Below are 16,828 nucleotides of genomic sequence, written 5' to 3'. Positions count from 1 at the left end.
CTGGTCCATCTGCTCAGCCCCATAGTGTATTTTTGCTTTTACTGGCTTCTTCTTCTGTAGTTTGCATCACACTTTTTCTTACTCTCTGCTGCTCTCTAGTTCCATGATACACTCTCTGTGGGTCTTCCCTATCCCTTCTGGTTTCTTTCTCCACCCACATCAATCTTCTCTCCCACAGGGATGTAGCCAGGATTTTAGGAAGGGGGGGGGGTCCAGACTAAGTGCCACCATTATAATGGGGCTTGGGTACGGCGGTGCAGCAGCACGCACCATTCATTTTTCTAATGGAAGTGGGGGTCCGGACCCCAAGAACCCCCCCTTGGCTACGTCCCTGTCTCTCCACTATCTTCTTGGCCCCCTCTCTTTCTGGTCTTATTTTCTTCCCTTTCCCTCATGCAAGTGTCTGGAACAACATCTCCATTCAGTGGGGTGGAAGGCAAAGCTGCCCCTACCAAAAGGTGAAAAGTGGGTGGGGGAGTCAACTCACTCCCCACAAGGATCCTGTCAATTTATGAGTGGTCTCTTTCCCACCTATTCAAACGAATTCAGAAATCACTCAATTTGCTTTAGGCATGCTTGGCCTTACAGGTACAAAAGTATCCCCTGCTGCCAAGCTAGGAGTCCCGGAGCTACCACTTTCATTGTTTCTGTCTGATTTCATCAGATACCAGCAGCTTCAAAAACTATCTTCATTATTTATATGAACAGCTCTCCTGCATCTCCTCTGTGATTTTTCAGAAGTAACATCTAAATCAACTCTTCATTGGCCACTTATGTAAGTCAAGTGTAAAACCTACATTAGCTAGGAGAATGTGGATATCCCATATGAAGGACCATAACAAATTGTGCATCCTAGACTAGTGTTCCTTGTGAAACCCCTCAGCCAAGCTGAACTTAACAATGGTCTTCCGTGTGCTGCAAATCCATATGGCACAAATTAAGTCTATGTATTGGCTTTGAAGGATAGGGGACAGATATTGCAAATTTTCGTTAAATGCATAAATTATGAGGTAACTTGTTTTCCTTCCTCTGATGAAGGAAAAACAGTTTGTGCATGTTGCTGTACACAGGATGCAGTAATGCTTGTAATCTCATATGAAGGTAGGGAGGAGAGGATCTTATGTGACATACTTGTGAAACCCAAATATCACATATTATATGAAGTGCATAGTGTTGATAGATGGCATATGTCCTCTCTTTACAATGGAAATAAACTCTGGGGAATAGACATATTCTGCAGACTTTTTTGTAGGTAGCAAAAAGAAATTATCCCATTTCAACAAAATTCCAGACATGGCTGCAGAAGTTGGTAGAGCTCTGGCAATCACTGCATACATGCAGAGTTCATCAGCCCTACCCTTTTGAATTGTGTACTGGGCTGTGGAGCTTCAGTATATTACAACACATGGCCACAGGTACAACTCCAAGGCATAGATGTAAATATGATATGGGGGTCCAGAACAACCAAAGGCTATGCTAGAAAACCTCTTCATGCAGTGGAAAGTTCCTATTTCAGATACAATTGGCCCATAATTCATTCATATATTAGGTCAATAATCTACTTTGGAAATTACTTTTGGAAATTGCATTTGGCCTTCTAGATGTTTTTGGGATGCAATTTCGGGTATTCCTCACCGTTGACTATACCATACCATACCATAAAACCTTTATTAGGCATCACAAAAAAAACCCCAAAAAAACCCAAAAAAACATCATACAAAATTTAAAATTTTAACTAAAATTATTAACATAGTTATTTTAAAATTCTATCCTTCTAACATGTAATTCTGTGCACTACAGTTATTCAGTTTATGCCAGATTTTTGTTGCCTCCATTAGAAAATTTGCCATCAATCATGTAATCTGCTCATTACAATCCTCCAATAAGTGCACTAAAGTTATATCCATTACATAATAGTTCATTTCCATTAGTTTCCTTATCAGTTTCTTTCTGGGTTGTTGATATAATGGACAAAGAAAAACAATATGTTGGAGGGTATCTGGGGCTGCCTCACATATACAAAGACGATTAGCAAATGGAATTTTCATATATCTCCCCTTAGTAACACCTGACGGATGGATGTTCAGCCTTGCAAAAAGGAAGGCTTTCCTCGCAGCCTGAAGAGACAGTGATTGAAAATACTTTGGTATCACACCACAACTGGGGGGAATGCCAGACACAAAAGGGGAGCAAACTCTGGGAGAGGTAGAATAAATTTCTTTATGTTCCCATCTCAGAAAACAATCTTTAATTGTCTTAAAGCACTCATGCTCCGTCAGTAAGAGTAGGGAGTCCAAATTTAAACCCTTTAATTTTAGGTTATCTTCAAAGGTTTTTGACCAATTAGTATAATAGTTATCGGATAAAAGAAACCAGGTTAAACTAGATCTATTTGGTCTATAATGGATTTTAAGCCAATACTTATACGCCATCAACCAGGCAGAGGTCTCGAGTGTATCCAAACCAAGCTCGTCATATAGCGTTAAATAATGCACACATGGTGGAATAGATAACAATTTCCTGCAAAACTGAGATTGTAAGTTTTCAACCTCCTTATTAAAAGCTGTTACCCATACAGATGTACTATATAGTATTTGGGGCCTAATTTTGGTTTTATATATTTTCAAGGCTGCAAGGATATCTTGGTTTCCCTTCTTATAGTAAAAGGATTGTAGTGTTGCCAAAGCTCTTTTCCCAGAATGAACAACCTTTTCCCTCTGCTTTACCCAAAGACCATTGTAATGGAATAGAACACCCAGATATGTATACATTTTTACCTGTTCTATAGATTGATTTTTCACCATCCATTTCCTTGGAGTGAAACCTTTTGAAAATACCAAGACTTTTGATTTGTTGACATTAATCTGTAGGTGGAACCTAACACAATATTCACTAAATCTATTCAGGGCTCTCTTTAAGCCCACCTGAGTCCACGACAATAATACAGTGTCATCAGCATATTGTAACACTCGGAGTGGGCGATTTCCTAACATAGGAGGATGGATATCAACCGATGACATAAAATTTGGAAGATCTGCTACAAATAAATTAAATAAATGAGGAGCTAGGACGCAACCTTGTCTTACGCCTATTCCTGAATAGATTGGGTCAGTTAAATGGCCACTTTCAGTAAATTTTACCCTACAGCGATTTTTAGTATGAATTTGGCTCAACAAGAACAAAAGTCTTGAATCTATGCTTAAACTATCCAATTTACTCCAAAGTGTAGGTCGATGAATAAGATCAAATGCCGCTTTTAGGTCAATGAACGCAGCATATAATTTCCCTTTAGGACGGGAAATATATTTATTAATGAGAAATGAAATTACAGTAATATGATCTGTGGTAGACATGTGACCTCTAAAACCCGCTTGTTCAGGTCCCAGGATGGCTTGAGTAGTCATCCAGCTTTGCAGTTTCATTGCCAGATAGCTGTCATATAGTTTACCCACAATAGAAAGCAGGCTTATCGGGCGGTAATTTGCTGGATCTTGCTTATCGCCTTTTTTAAAGATAGGAATAATTATCGAATCTTTCCAGCTTGTCGGAATCACCCCCGTGTTGTTTACCAGGGTGAATAGATTTGCCAAAGCTTTGGACCATAATTCTGGGCAATGTTTCAAAACCTCTGCCGTAATAATATCATAACCTGGCGATTTAGCAGATTTTAGTTTAAGAATTAATTGATATACTTCATCTGGTAGAACAGGACTCCAAATAATAGAGGGGTTTACAATTTCTACAATATTATCAGTTAATTGAGTTTGCATCTTGTTTGTAAAATACGATGCCCATATTTGGGGCGAAATACTAGGACTAAATAAATTTGAGTTGTTATTCAAATGCCTCCTTACTGCTAGCCAGAATGTTTTGGTATCATCTGATTTCAGATCTCTGTCTAGATCGGCTCAATTTTGCTGATAAAAAGCTTTCTTTTTATCTTCGATGTACTTATAAAATTCTACCCGGGCCTTTAGGTAAGGTCTGAAATTTTCCTCGGAATTGTCTAAAGCAGATTGGAATATCTGTCTAAGGTGCCTTTTCCTTATAAGGCAACTTTTATCGAACCACGAGCACCTCCCTCTAGTTGGATTTATATAAATAGCTGTTTTGTTACTCACAATAGATATTACTTTCCCATAATTTACCAGTGCATTGTCTATTGAGGTACTATTAGCTAGATCATTTATTACCGTTAGGGCACAAGCTTCCTTATATATTTCGCTGACTGCCTCTATTGTTCGAGAGTTCCAATAAATTCGTTTTAATCTTTCATAACTAACAAACGTTTCAGAATTTATGGAAGATGGAGTAGCTAATTTGGGTAATACCATAGAGACTACTAGTGGCATATGATCACTTTCTATTCTATGGCAAACCTCAAAGGCTGTAATTAAATTCATCAAGACTGGACTAGATAATACATAGTCAATAGAGCTTCTCCCTCCTGTAGCTATAAAGGTGAAACCATTTGTGTTTGGGAAATACTCCGAACCATTTAAAATAAGTAAATTATGGGTGATACAGAAATTGGCCAGCAATATCCCATTTTTGTTAGTGACTAGGTCCAAACCAACTCGGGGGAGGTTCAGTGGAAAAGGAGGCGTATTAACATCAAGCATACACTGCTCACAAAGATGGTCATTTGAGGGGCCAATTCTAGCATTAAAGTCCCCCATCAATAAGCACCCTATAGGATCAGGTTTGTTAGTAAATTCATCAATATAATTAGATAGGTGGTCCCAGTGAATTGAACTTGCTAAATTATTGTTAATTGCTGGTATATAAATATTAACTAATATTATTTTAACAGACTCAAATTGGAGGAGAATTGCTTGTGCAATTTCCTCACAAGGGGTTAATAATACATACTTAAGGCCACTAGTTATTTTTATCATAATAGCTAATCCTCCCTTGTATCGTCCCCTTGTCCCAGATCTTACTGCCGGGACACACAAAGATGTATACCCGTATAGGCAAATGTTGTAAGGACTCCATGTCTCCTGTAAACAAACAATGTCAAACTTATTGATACATTCAGTAAAATCCACATCACCACTTTTCCTTCCCCACCCCGCAATATTCCATGAAAGTAGCGTAAAACTTGGGGAACTCCTTAGAGGCCCCTCCAGCAGTCACTGGGAAGGGTCTGGCACAATTGACGATGTAATTTGGTCATTTAACTGGATACAGCCATTCCAGTTAGGATTATACAAATCTCCTGTCAATGATACTGCTTGAGAAGTCACTTCTAGAGTGGTCTGAGTTGTCTTTTGAGATTTGGCTGTTAAATCTTCGGGGATTGATGTAACCGTTGATTGATTTATAAGAGGGGGGCCCGAAAGTCCCTGTGTAGCCTTTTCTTCAGTTATTTTAAGATCAAGGTCGTCTTTCTGGAGAAACTTATCAAGTGGTTTGTCCATGGATTTATCGATGTGTGGGCTAAGGGAGATGAGTTCACTTAAATCTTTGGCCCAAATTTGATGACGGGATTCCACTTTTTCCACCACTTCAAAGTCTATTAGGAACTTTTCTTTGGATGCTTGGGGGACGTTAGGTGATGAGGGTGTGTCAATATAGTTCATAGGTTGTACTTTATTCCCATGGTTGGATTGACAATCGTCATTACTTGGGATGATTGTATCAGAAGAAAGGGACGCTTCTGCTACGTACTGACTGTTGGTTACCAATTCAATTGCTTGACACATTTTAGACCATTCCTCTTTAAGTATATTGAGTTCATTGATATTATTTTGTTTATCCTTCGATACACTTCCAGAACTATCAGGAGTAATTCCTTCAGATTTCCTTTCCTTAAGGGATATAAGAGGATTTAGCACTCTATTGGTATATACCCTCACACAGTGTATGTCATAGTTTTTTATCAATGAGGACTTTTTAGCCAATAGTGTACTGGGAGCAGCCAGGGAATTAAAGGACAATATTAGTCGTGAATAATGTCCTACACTTGGTAGGAAATAAAAAGATTTTAACATAACCTTCCTAGATTCCCAACCCAATAGCTTGCTTAAGGAGTTCTTGATGTTATACAAATTGGACCATCTACCCTTATTGATTGAGTTATATCCTATAGCTAGCATCACCTGAGAAGACTGAATTGTTAGAGCTGAGGAAAATTCTGTGGGGTTTGGATACTCATAAAGAGGTATAGAATGTAGATTAAGTCCATTTGAGTAGTTTATTCTCTCCTTATTGTGAATAGTATTTATTAAGGTCTCTAGGCCATTACTAATGGAGGCACACTTTTTTAATAAAAATTCAAAAGTCTTTGAGATTAAAAATGCTTCCTTTGCCAGGAGTTCCTTCCATGGGCATTTTGCTGATGAGTGTTCTGGGTCAGCACTATTTTTATCCTTAACCAATGATAACGGGTCCTCATCCTGCAAGGAGTCCAGAATTCCATATCTATTATGTAATTCAATGTCACTTTGAGTGTCTGGGGCACCTTGACTGCTGGAGAAGTGATAGTCTATTTTAGTTTGTTTGGAAGGTTTATTATCAAGGTCATGTGAGACCTTAGAACGGCGACGTTTCCGTAGTTTCATTTTAAAGCCTTTTATCCACGGTTAAGTAAAATAGTCACTACCCTGGGCGAAGCCCTGCCTCTGCCAGGTGTGCTGGCTCTCTGGGTGGGAGGGGGGAGACTCTGGGGCCCTCCTCGCCCCAAACGCTCTCTCGCCGCCGCCGCTGCTGCTGCTGCTGCTGCTCCGTTGACTATACTAACTAGGGCTACTGAGATTTTGCAGTCCAACAGGTGTCATGGTTTGAGGTCTGGACTAGGACTCTGGAGACCAGGGTTGAATTCCCAGCTCAGCCATGAAACACACAGGGTGACTTTGAGAAAGTCACACTCTCTCAACCTCAAGAGAAGATAATGGCAAACCTCCTCTGAAGAAATCTTGCCAAGAAAACCCATCATAGGGTCACTTTAGGATTACCATAAATTGGAAATGACTTGAAGGCACACAACCACAACAACGTCTGGATGGCTGCATGATACTTGCCCCTGCTTTACCCACACTAAATTTTGGTTTTTCAGTTGTTCCCTTTGGTAATGGATTCCAGTGCCACATGATAGTGCCATCCATTGAAGTTACACAAAGATGCTATTCTTCATGTCCCACCAGAGTAAAAGCTTGCCAGGAACAAAATAAAATATACAGTGCCAAAGATGTAGAAATCTTTCTTCAAATTGCCATGTATACCCTCCATTATTGATTTCCCATCATCCCAAGAAATTTCTTCTAGTTGTCTATGTCTCTGTGATGTTTAGTTTTTCTTTCAAAAATTACTACTGTCTGTTTTGGGATAGATAATTTATCATGTGGTTTTATTTTTAAAGTTCACGATGTCAGGCACCATGAACATTTCATTTCTGAGTGAAAATATGGGATATGAATATCTACATTAACAAATGAACCTATCATGGGATGTTTTCAGCACTGCCTTCTTCTGAGGCTGAGAAGGTTTGACTTGTCTAAGGTCACTCAGTTTCCATGGCTGAGTAGGAATTCAAATTCTGGTCTCTTAGTCCATTCTCAGCGACTATACCATGCTGGCTCTTATGTTGTGTCTTTGGACTTAATGGCTTATTAATTACATGAACTGCATGCCCATTTCCTGTAAACATCTCTTGGAACATAGCAAGAGGATTAAATGGCTAATATTTCATATCCTACTATCAAGAATTATGCTGTCTCCTGAACTTTCACTATTGTGTACAGGAATATTTTTTGAAATGAACTAACCTTTAAAAAAATAACTTGGGCAAATCTATAACATCTACGCCCTTAATGTTTATTGGGTGGAATTCTTGCATTTTTTCCATGCAAGGATCAATAAAGATAGATATCCCCCAAGACCCAGAACCAGATCAAGATATATGGCTACCTGAGGCATAACAACTTTAAGCTTTAATCCAAAATAGATTGCATAATACTCAAAAGTCTAATCTACACTGCAGAAATAATGCAGTTTGACACCATTTTAACTGCCATGGCTCCATCCCATGAAATCCTGGGATTTGTAGTTTCTTGTGGCACTAGAGCTCTCTGACAAAGAAGGCTTAATATATCACTAAGCTAAAAATCCCAGAATTCCATAGCATGGCAACTGCAGTGGTGTCAAACTGCATTATTGCTGCAGTGCCAGTTATGTGAAAGCTAGCCTAGCTCTTTTGGTATGAGGCAAAAAGACTTACAAACACCTTCCCACTTTCCTGCATTATTTCTAATAGTAAAAATATACCAATGGAAAATTAATTAACCAATAGCCTGTACTTCCATGATATCTAAAATCTCCTGCCTGAGGCACCTGCAACTGAATGTTGGATAAACCTATTGAATGTGGACTTCAAAGGTTCACCAACACAAAACTCCAGAAGAATTGATTTGGGGGTGGGTGGGGGGTGAATAAATGCTGTGCACATACAAACCAATTTTGCCATATGTAAAATGTATATAGTAATTTAAATGGATGTAGCAATGGGTTTGTTATGCCCAGTGCTTTGTAACTTAGAGAAAACTCTTTTATATTTTGGTGCACTGAGGAGGAGGATCATCAATTATCATTGGGACTTAGGTGCTAAACAGACCACCCCTTGGGAGTGGCATCCTCCTGCCACTGTCCTCGCTGGATTGGGGCTGCAGCAACTACACACCACAGCAATGATGTGGTTTTTTTCCGGCCCTAAAAGAATGGCAAAATGCTGCTCATTTTGGAGCTGGAAAAAGGACACCTTTGCCATGGTAGTGGCACTTTCCAGTGCTCCTTTTGGTGTGCATCATCTGAACACCACACCAAAGGAGCACCATAACGCCATGTGACAACGGCTTTGGGGTGGAGTCAGGGCATGCGTCATGTGGCCCCCATGGCTCCACTCTGCCCTGAGGCTGGTGTTAAACGCTGGTCTGTTCAGCCCCTTTGTTTCTATCCCTCTCTCTCTTTTCCATTTTCAAGCATAGAAATATACAGAGGGCTTATGTGAAGCTGGAAGTGCAGAACTCTGTGGATGACAGAGGGGGTACATACTGTGGACAGGCATGGAAGGCAAAAAAGAAGGAAGGAAGGAAGGAGGGAAGGAAGGAAGGAAGGACAGTGCCTTAAAATCAACTGTTCCTTTAATTTCTGTCCAGCATTCAGCTGTACGCATTATCACATCCACCCACCACTCTGACCATATCTCTCCTGTGTTGGCATCCCTTCACTGGCTCCCCCTCCCTTTCCGCATTCAGTATAAGCTCCTGCTGTCCACGTTTAAAGCCCTCCAAGGGTTGGCCCCTCCTTACTTATCAGACCTTCTTTCTCCTCACCTTCCCACTAGGGCCCTCCGTTCTGGTAGTCAAGGTCTGCTGTCTCAGCCCAGGATTTCCTCTGCCCCATCCCGGATTCGCCCCTTTTCACTCGCTGCCCCTCACTCCTGGAACCTTCTTCCCCTGCGAACAAGAGCCATCACTTCTTTAACCAGCTTCAAAATGGAGATGAAGACCATCCTGTTCAGAGAAGTGTTCCCAGGCCTTGCATAATTGTCGCTTGCCTCCCTGGATGAAGATTAACCACCCATTATGAAGCCAAGCCCTCCCTCCAGTCCACAGGCCTTGGAGGTAGAGAGGAACTGCTGGACCTCATCCCTTTCCCCACCACTATTCCCTTCTCCTTTTGTGTGGTGTCTTTTTAGTTTGTGAGCCTGAGGGCAGGGAACCGTCTAATTATAAAGACTGTATGTACAGCGCTGTGTAAATTTACAGCGCTTTATAAATAAAGGTTAATAATAATAATAATAATAGTAATAAATGCTAACAAAATATAGCAGCATGACATTGGAAGAGCAGACAGAGTATTTGCTTTTACCAGGATACCTTCTAACCAACCTATTGTGGTGGAGTTGATACACTTCAAGAGTAGATTCAATGCTTAAATACTATTTTTTTAAAAATGTCACAAGACTCTCTTGGGCTTCCTGAGCTCTAAACATACAAAATAGAATGTATTTATTGCTTTACAATTTGGTGGAATTTCAAGGGAAGAGAAGATGAAAGGGGATTCAGCACAGAAAAAAAATAGTACAGGAAAAAATGATATGTAGAAAATATAGAGATATGTACAATTCAGCACATATTTGTACAACACAATATTGTGTTGTACACTTTGCACATTTTCTGTGCAAGTGAGTACAAAAATCTGTATATGGGAGGGGATGGGAACGTTATAGGAAAGCAGTAGAAAATGCAGTGTTTCAGATGACAGTACTCTTTTGATGGGAGATGCCAAGAGCAGATTCATACTTCGCTGGTCTGAACAGGATCAGTTTATCTCCTTCCCAAACATATGGGGAGCCCTGGTGGCGCAGTGGTTAAATGCCTGTACTGCAGCCATTCACTCGAAACCACAAGGTTGCGAGTTCAAGACCAGCAAAAGGGCCCAAGCTCGACTCAGGCTTGCATCCTTCCGAGGTCGCTAAAATGAGTACCCAGACTGTTGGGGGCAAATTAGCTTACTTGCTAATTAGCTTACTTGCTGTTCACCGCTATGATCTTTGGAATAGTGGTATATAAATAAAACATATTATTATTATTATTATTATTATTATTATTATTATTATTATTCCCTGGATGTTACCACAAGAATGGACAGCAGTGATCTTGAGACCATGTAGCGCCAGTGACTTAAGGCTTCTCCAGAAGCTGTTTTATATCTTTACCATAATAATGTAGTGCTTATCTTATCTTATGATGCTGTAGGAGCCCACTCAGCTCTGCACTCAGTTCAGATTCAGAGGTAAGCTATTGCTGACCAACTCATTAATAATGAGACCAGACACAGAGAACTGGGTTATAACATGGGCAACTTTATTTAACTCAACTTATTTAAACTTATTTCTTCGAGAACTGCAAAAAACCAGGGGGGAGAACCTTGTGTAGGAACAGCTGGCAGATGGTCTGCTCCAAGACCAATTCCCCAGCTTCCAAAGGGCGAAAACACCTGTGCCCCAAGGGCAATCCATACTTTGGGTTGCTCCCCGGCCGGCATCCGGAAGACCAACCCAAGACTCCCCCACTTAACTCGCCAGACTTAAGTGAGGGTTTAAATCTCAAGCCAGCCCCAAAGCAAGTCTCTTTTCCTTCACGTTTACTCGCAAGACCTAAACGTGATTTCCAGAGACCTAGCTTCACCCTTTAGGAGGGTGCCGAGGTGTTCACCGAAACATCTATCTCCCCCCGCCTATGCCACAGATAAGGGGCAAGCGTCGGCTTAGCCCCTATCCCCCACAAGGCTGGCCAAACAGCCAAAACCCCTGCTTGCAGATCTCGAAGAAAGAGCTGGTTCCCCACTTCAAAAATGTGGATGCCATCCGCTCAGTAGAGCTCAGGCTTAAGCAACATGATATCATCGTGAACCAGGTAGAAACCCAGTCCTCCATTCATAGCCTTGCAGATCTTATTGTTGGCCCTTTTACAGGCCCTATTGTAAAGGTGTGGATCACCTCCACCGCCCCAAATTTGGTGTGGCAGCATCGCCGACTCTAACAGCATAACGAAATGCCATCTCTCATGAATGCACCGCATGTCATGAATGGCTTGACAAACAAGGGCCCTGCCCTTGAACAAAACCAAATCATTGCCTCCCAAATGTATCTCCAAAACAAGAGGGAGCAGAAACTGGCCTTCGCCAAAGACAGTAGCCCGTGCCACCACAGGACACGTTTTTCTTTCCATTCAACAATGGCCTTATCTGATAGCCCCAGCTGGCTTCCAAAATGGCACCTCCTGGCTTGGCGGACCACACAGAACACCATGATGTGTCTGCAGATCCACACACGGTGTCTCATCACAGGGTGTACTGCATCTGAAACAGATCATACAAAAACACCATCAATAAGTCAGAGGTCGCAAACATGACCCATAGACCTGAGATTTCATCGACCGATCCTCTGCATATCTCGTTGATGTACGCACAAGGCAGCCACTGTAGATGCAGCCCCTATACAAAAGGAGTATGTGGCAAATACAACTCCGTTAAGGCATAAACAATTTAATATTCTTGCTGGAAATGAACAAAACTGGAACCTGGTGATTGGTAGCCCATCCAAATAGCATAACAAAGGGCCAGGGGTATGACCTTTAACTTGTAGGAATTTGTCTAAAGCTCTAACAGGACAGAGCAATTTATCACTGAATGATAGTAGTTGCAGCACCTTGTCATTTTTTGCCTGGTCTGATTTGAAGGAATGGATAAAAAGGAAAATAGACTGCTCAGATAGAGTAACATCTTGAAATAACAGGGCCTTATTGGAGAAATCTTGTCTTGAAGCTACCACTAGCTCGCTTATCCTCAGCATGCCAAAAAAGGCATTTAGTGCGGCTGCATGGAAAAGCATTGACTTATAAGAGGAAGTGGATAGAGATGGCCAAATAACACTGAGACCCTTTAAAATATTGGGTGACAGAGGCTTGTGTGGGTCCTTAGTTATTATAGCTTCCCTGTACCATCATTCCAGTAGCTTATGTATCCTAAAATCACTTGAAGTACCATGGCTGTAGCCAAAAGGTTATAGCCGAAAGCCTGTTCTGTCTAGACAAAACTGTTAATCCTTTATCATGTAAGGACACACAAAACTGTAAGAAATGTATAACAGACACAGGGTACCGGTCAGCCAACCCTGAGCATCTTTGGACTGTCATAAATTCATTGGCCGCCCCAACACAGGTTTTCTTTGATGCAGGTGTCAATGACAATCCCAAAGCCAGAACTAATTTTCCCTGCCAAGATTCCATATGTCCATTAGCATCAGGTGTAGAGAATCTGCCACCTCTGGTGTAGAGAATCTGCCACCTCTGGAACTAGTTGCCTGAATCGCTCCATCTGCATACAAGAAATAGAATCAGGAATCTCATTATCAATTCCAGGGAGGCTGTGAAGAGAATGTTATGCGACAAGCAATGCAACGTGAATGCACATTTTAATCTCATGACTTTATGTGATCTAGAGGTCAGTGAACTCACTACTTGTACAAACACCATGTTGTCACACCAGAGTTGGCCAACTCGCTTGTCCATAAATGTACGACAACTAAAATGGGGAACAATTGCAAGAATGTTAAGTCTAAAGTAATATCTGATTCTAATTATTGCACAAGCCACCTGTGGGCATACCATCTTTTCAAAAAGTGGACTAGAAAGCCTATTGAACCTGTATTATCAGAAAATATGTAGCTGGGCATCTAGCTTCTTAACCTCTCTCCAAATGGTTATACCACTGAACTTATCTAAGAATAGATCAAATGGTGGATAGTTTGCATCAACCTTGTCCTATGGTAAGGGTGTGAAATCCCACCAAAGGCATCACAGAGACATCTTAAGATGGCCCTACCTGGGGCCACAACCCTAAAGTCGAAATTAAAGTGGCCAATGAGGTCTTGAAATTCCCTTAGTGTTGCCTTTCTAAGGGAAGCAAAGCAGTTGACCCTCTACCAGCATTGGTTAACCGTATCTATAATTTTACCTAGGAAGGTAAGCTATTGGCATGGCCCTCTGTCTTACTTTGGTGAGAAAGGAACCCCCAACTCTCCTTCTAATGTTTCAAAACAATGTAGTAATTGGAGACACTGTCCAGAGCTAGATGCCCCCATGAACAGGAAATCATCTAAATAATGTATAACCCCTTTTAAGCCCAATTTGGTCTTAAACACCCATTTCAAAAATGTGCTAAACATTTGAAAAATTGAACAAGACATTCAGCACCCAATAGGAAGTGTCAGATCCATATAAAATGTACCACCAAAACTAAAACCTAACCAATCAAATTTGCCTGGGTGAACTGGCAACAGGAGAAACGCTGAATATGACATTTTGCCAACTCTGCTTTCAATCCGTATTTGCTGACTTCCCTCATGGAAGTGCCAAAGAGATATATTTAACAGTAGCCAATTGGTGTGGAATGGCATCCTTAACACAGCCTCTCTTGGGAAAAGAAAGATGATGTCAAAGCTGGAATTTCCCCAGTGTCTTCTTAGGGACTATCCCAATGGAGAGACCCACAGGTCTGGAACAGGAGGTTCCTGGAAGAGTCCAATCAACCTATCTTTGGAAACTTCCTTGATTATCATTTATATACCAGGTCTCCCATTTGCCTAACTAATTTTAAGTTAGGAGCCAGAAAGGGGGACGAAATATCACAAAAAGGGGATCTTTAAACCATAAGTAAAACCTTTTAACAAGAACAATGCAGCCTCTCTGATGGGATAACATTTCAGCCAGATAGAGAGGGTATCAGCATCTAATGAGCTAGGTCCCTTTTGTAGCAGGGGTGGCAGGGCCACCTACCTTTCTTGTATCTTGGTCCTTATGTCCCATTTGTCCCCTTATCAGGGTGCAGTTATTAAAGGATTCATTCCCTCCACACAATGAGCATTCATGCTTAAACCCACAGGGCTTTCAGTTACAGACACCCTGTGAGCCAAACTCCCAGCATAACAGTTTCTGTTGTTGGCTTGTTGGTCCTGAACCATGAAAGGAAGACAAAATAGGCATTTTCTGGACCAGATGTTCACTATGCAAGCGCTCACCTTGTGTAGGCCTAGCAGAAGGGGAAGATGGCACCCCTGTAGCCATGGAAGTCCCAGGTATGGGGTTAGGCTGTGATACAGCCTGCAACTGGCCTGCACCCCGTGGTCAAGTGACCAGTGATGAAAGAAACTGTTGCTCAAGTTCCTCACCTGGTGAAATGTCTGAAACATTACCATCCACTGTAGTTCGCTGACCCTCTGGAAGCCTCCTGACACATTGACTGTGAAGAACCCTCATCTTGGGCTTGTAACTGCTCAAGGGGAGTAAGACGAGAGCAAACTTTGTTAAATAATCTCTTTTGTTCCAACATCACAGCTGACATATGCCCAGAAGATGCATTTGGAACATATTCCACCCTCTCAGATTCCAAAGCCTGCAACCTGGATAGCACTGAATCCCAATGAATATCTTTATCACTATCTTCCTCTTTGGGGGCAGGGCCCTTCTCCCTCTATTCCTTTCTTTGGAGCTATTAGCAATTACTTTAACTGAGTAAATGATCGTTCCTATTATAAGGATGTGCTCCAAAAAACAAAGGCCATACTGAACAGAACAAACTTGAATTGCATAATATATCACCCATCCCAACATTAATGAATGTATATGTTTGTGTCACCAGCCATCCTTGTATTTAGCGGTGGACTCCCCTCCAAATATCATCCATACTGGACCCAGCTTAGCATAAAAATTAATTTGAAAATGGCTGATTAACACTTGACATGTGGAACTGGGGTCCCCTGAAGTTGTATGACACCCCTTGTAGAAGCACAGACATCCTCTCAACAAGGCTGACAATGTGACAATAATAAATGGCTGGGGAAATAATAATAATAATAATAAAAAATGGCTGCCACACTGATAGTAATGGAGGGTAGCCAGCACAGAATGCTGTTATAAAGGGAATTAAGCACCAGCTGCCCTTGCGTTTATTTGCAGACTCCCTCCCAAAAAATGTCCAGGCCAACCTGGCTTAGCATGAATTTTTTTCCCCCCCCAAAATGACTGATTACAGATTGTTATGGCACTCTGAGGCCCTCTATAGTTGCTTGACACCCACAACTGAGTCAGAGACCTCCCCAAACAAGTCTGGGAATGCAGTTATATAAACTGGCTGCCAATACAAAATGGCTACTGAGCCTCAACCAAATCAGCAAGGGAGGGTAGCCAGCACTGAATGCTGTTATAGAATGAATTAAACACCAGCTTAGCATGAAAACTTTTATTCCCAAATGACTGATTAGAGATTGTTATGCCAAACTAGGGCCCCCTGGAGATGCATAGCACCCTCCCTGAGCCACAGGCCTCCCCAGAAGAAGGCTGCAAATGCAGCTATAGAAAATGGCTGCCAATAGAAAATGGCTGCCACACTTCTCAGCAGCAAGGGAGGCAGCCAGCAGTGAATGAAACACCAGCTGCTCTTGTGTTTATGGGCACACTCCCCTACAAAAACCATCTGGGCAAACCCAGCTTAGCATGAACATTTTTAGCCTAAAATAAGACTCAGAGGTGGCATTGCCACTTCTTTCCTCTGAAATATAGCCTGCAGCACTGCCAGCCTCCCACCCAAATACTAACCAGGGCAGACACTGCTTAGCTCCCAACATCAGACAGGATCTGAGTCCTTTAAGGTATCAGTGGAATAGGTCTGATTGAGGATTGTTATGTAAAGTTGGGGCCCTCTGCAGTGGAAGGACCCTCCTCACTGAGCCCCAGGCCTTCTTCCCACAACAAGGCTGCAAGGCAGCTATATGAAATGGCTGGCAATACAAAATGGCTTCCAAGCCTCAAACCAAATGGCTGCTACTGAAACTATTAACAGGGGGAGGAAGGTAGCAGGCACAGAACTTGAAGGGGATATTCTCTTCCTCCCCCAGAGGCCCAACTGAGGGCTGCTGTGAAGAAGGACCCAAGCCCCCTTCCCAGCCCCATCACTTAGCCTCCAGAGATCTCTTGTCCAGCCAAGGGCTTCCCACAGTCAGGCCAGCTGGCTTCCTGCTGGCTTATCCTGAATCAAGCTGGCTTTCAGGCCCCTCTTCTCCAAGGCCGGCCAAAGGAGTGCTGGGCAGGAACAGGCATCTCAGGCCTCCTTCCTGCTCCAGCGTTTGAAGCCAAGTGAGAGGAGTTTGGGCAGGGAAGCCCCAAGCAAGCTAAACCCCTTCCCCTCCTCTCCCAACAGCCAGCAGAGCAGGCTGTTTTCCTTTAACATGCTGGTCTCTAATGAGAGGCCAGCAAAATCTCCTCCC

The 16,828-nt window shown here is 42.0% G+C and overlaps 1 pseudogene; it reads right to left on the bottom strand.

The window, feature by feature from the left end:
• Positions 1-16,828, bottom strand: part of LOC149313892 (von Willebrand factor D and EGF domain-containing protein-like) — a 349,914-nt pseudogene that overhangs the window by 190,493 nt on the left and 142,593 nt on the right.

The sequence above is a fragment of the Sceloporus occidentalis genome, unplaced genomic scaffold (genome assembly GCF_023333645.1).
Source record: "Sceloporus occidentalis isolate IW3139 unplaced genomic scaffold, rSceOcc1.0.p SCAF_4, whole genome shotgun sequence".
NCBI classification, from domain to species: domain Eukaryota; kingdom Metazoa; phylum Chordata; class Lepidosauria; order Squamata; family Phrynosomatidae; genus Sceloporus; species Sceloporus occidentalis.
The sequence above is the reverse complement of the archived record's forward strand: the minus strand, read 5'-3'. Positions and strand labels throughout refer to the sequence as shown.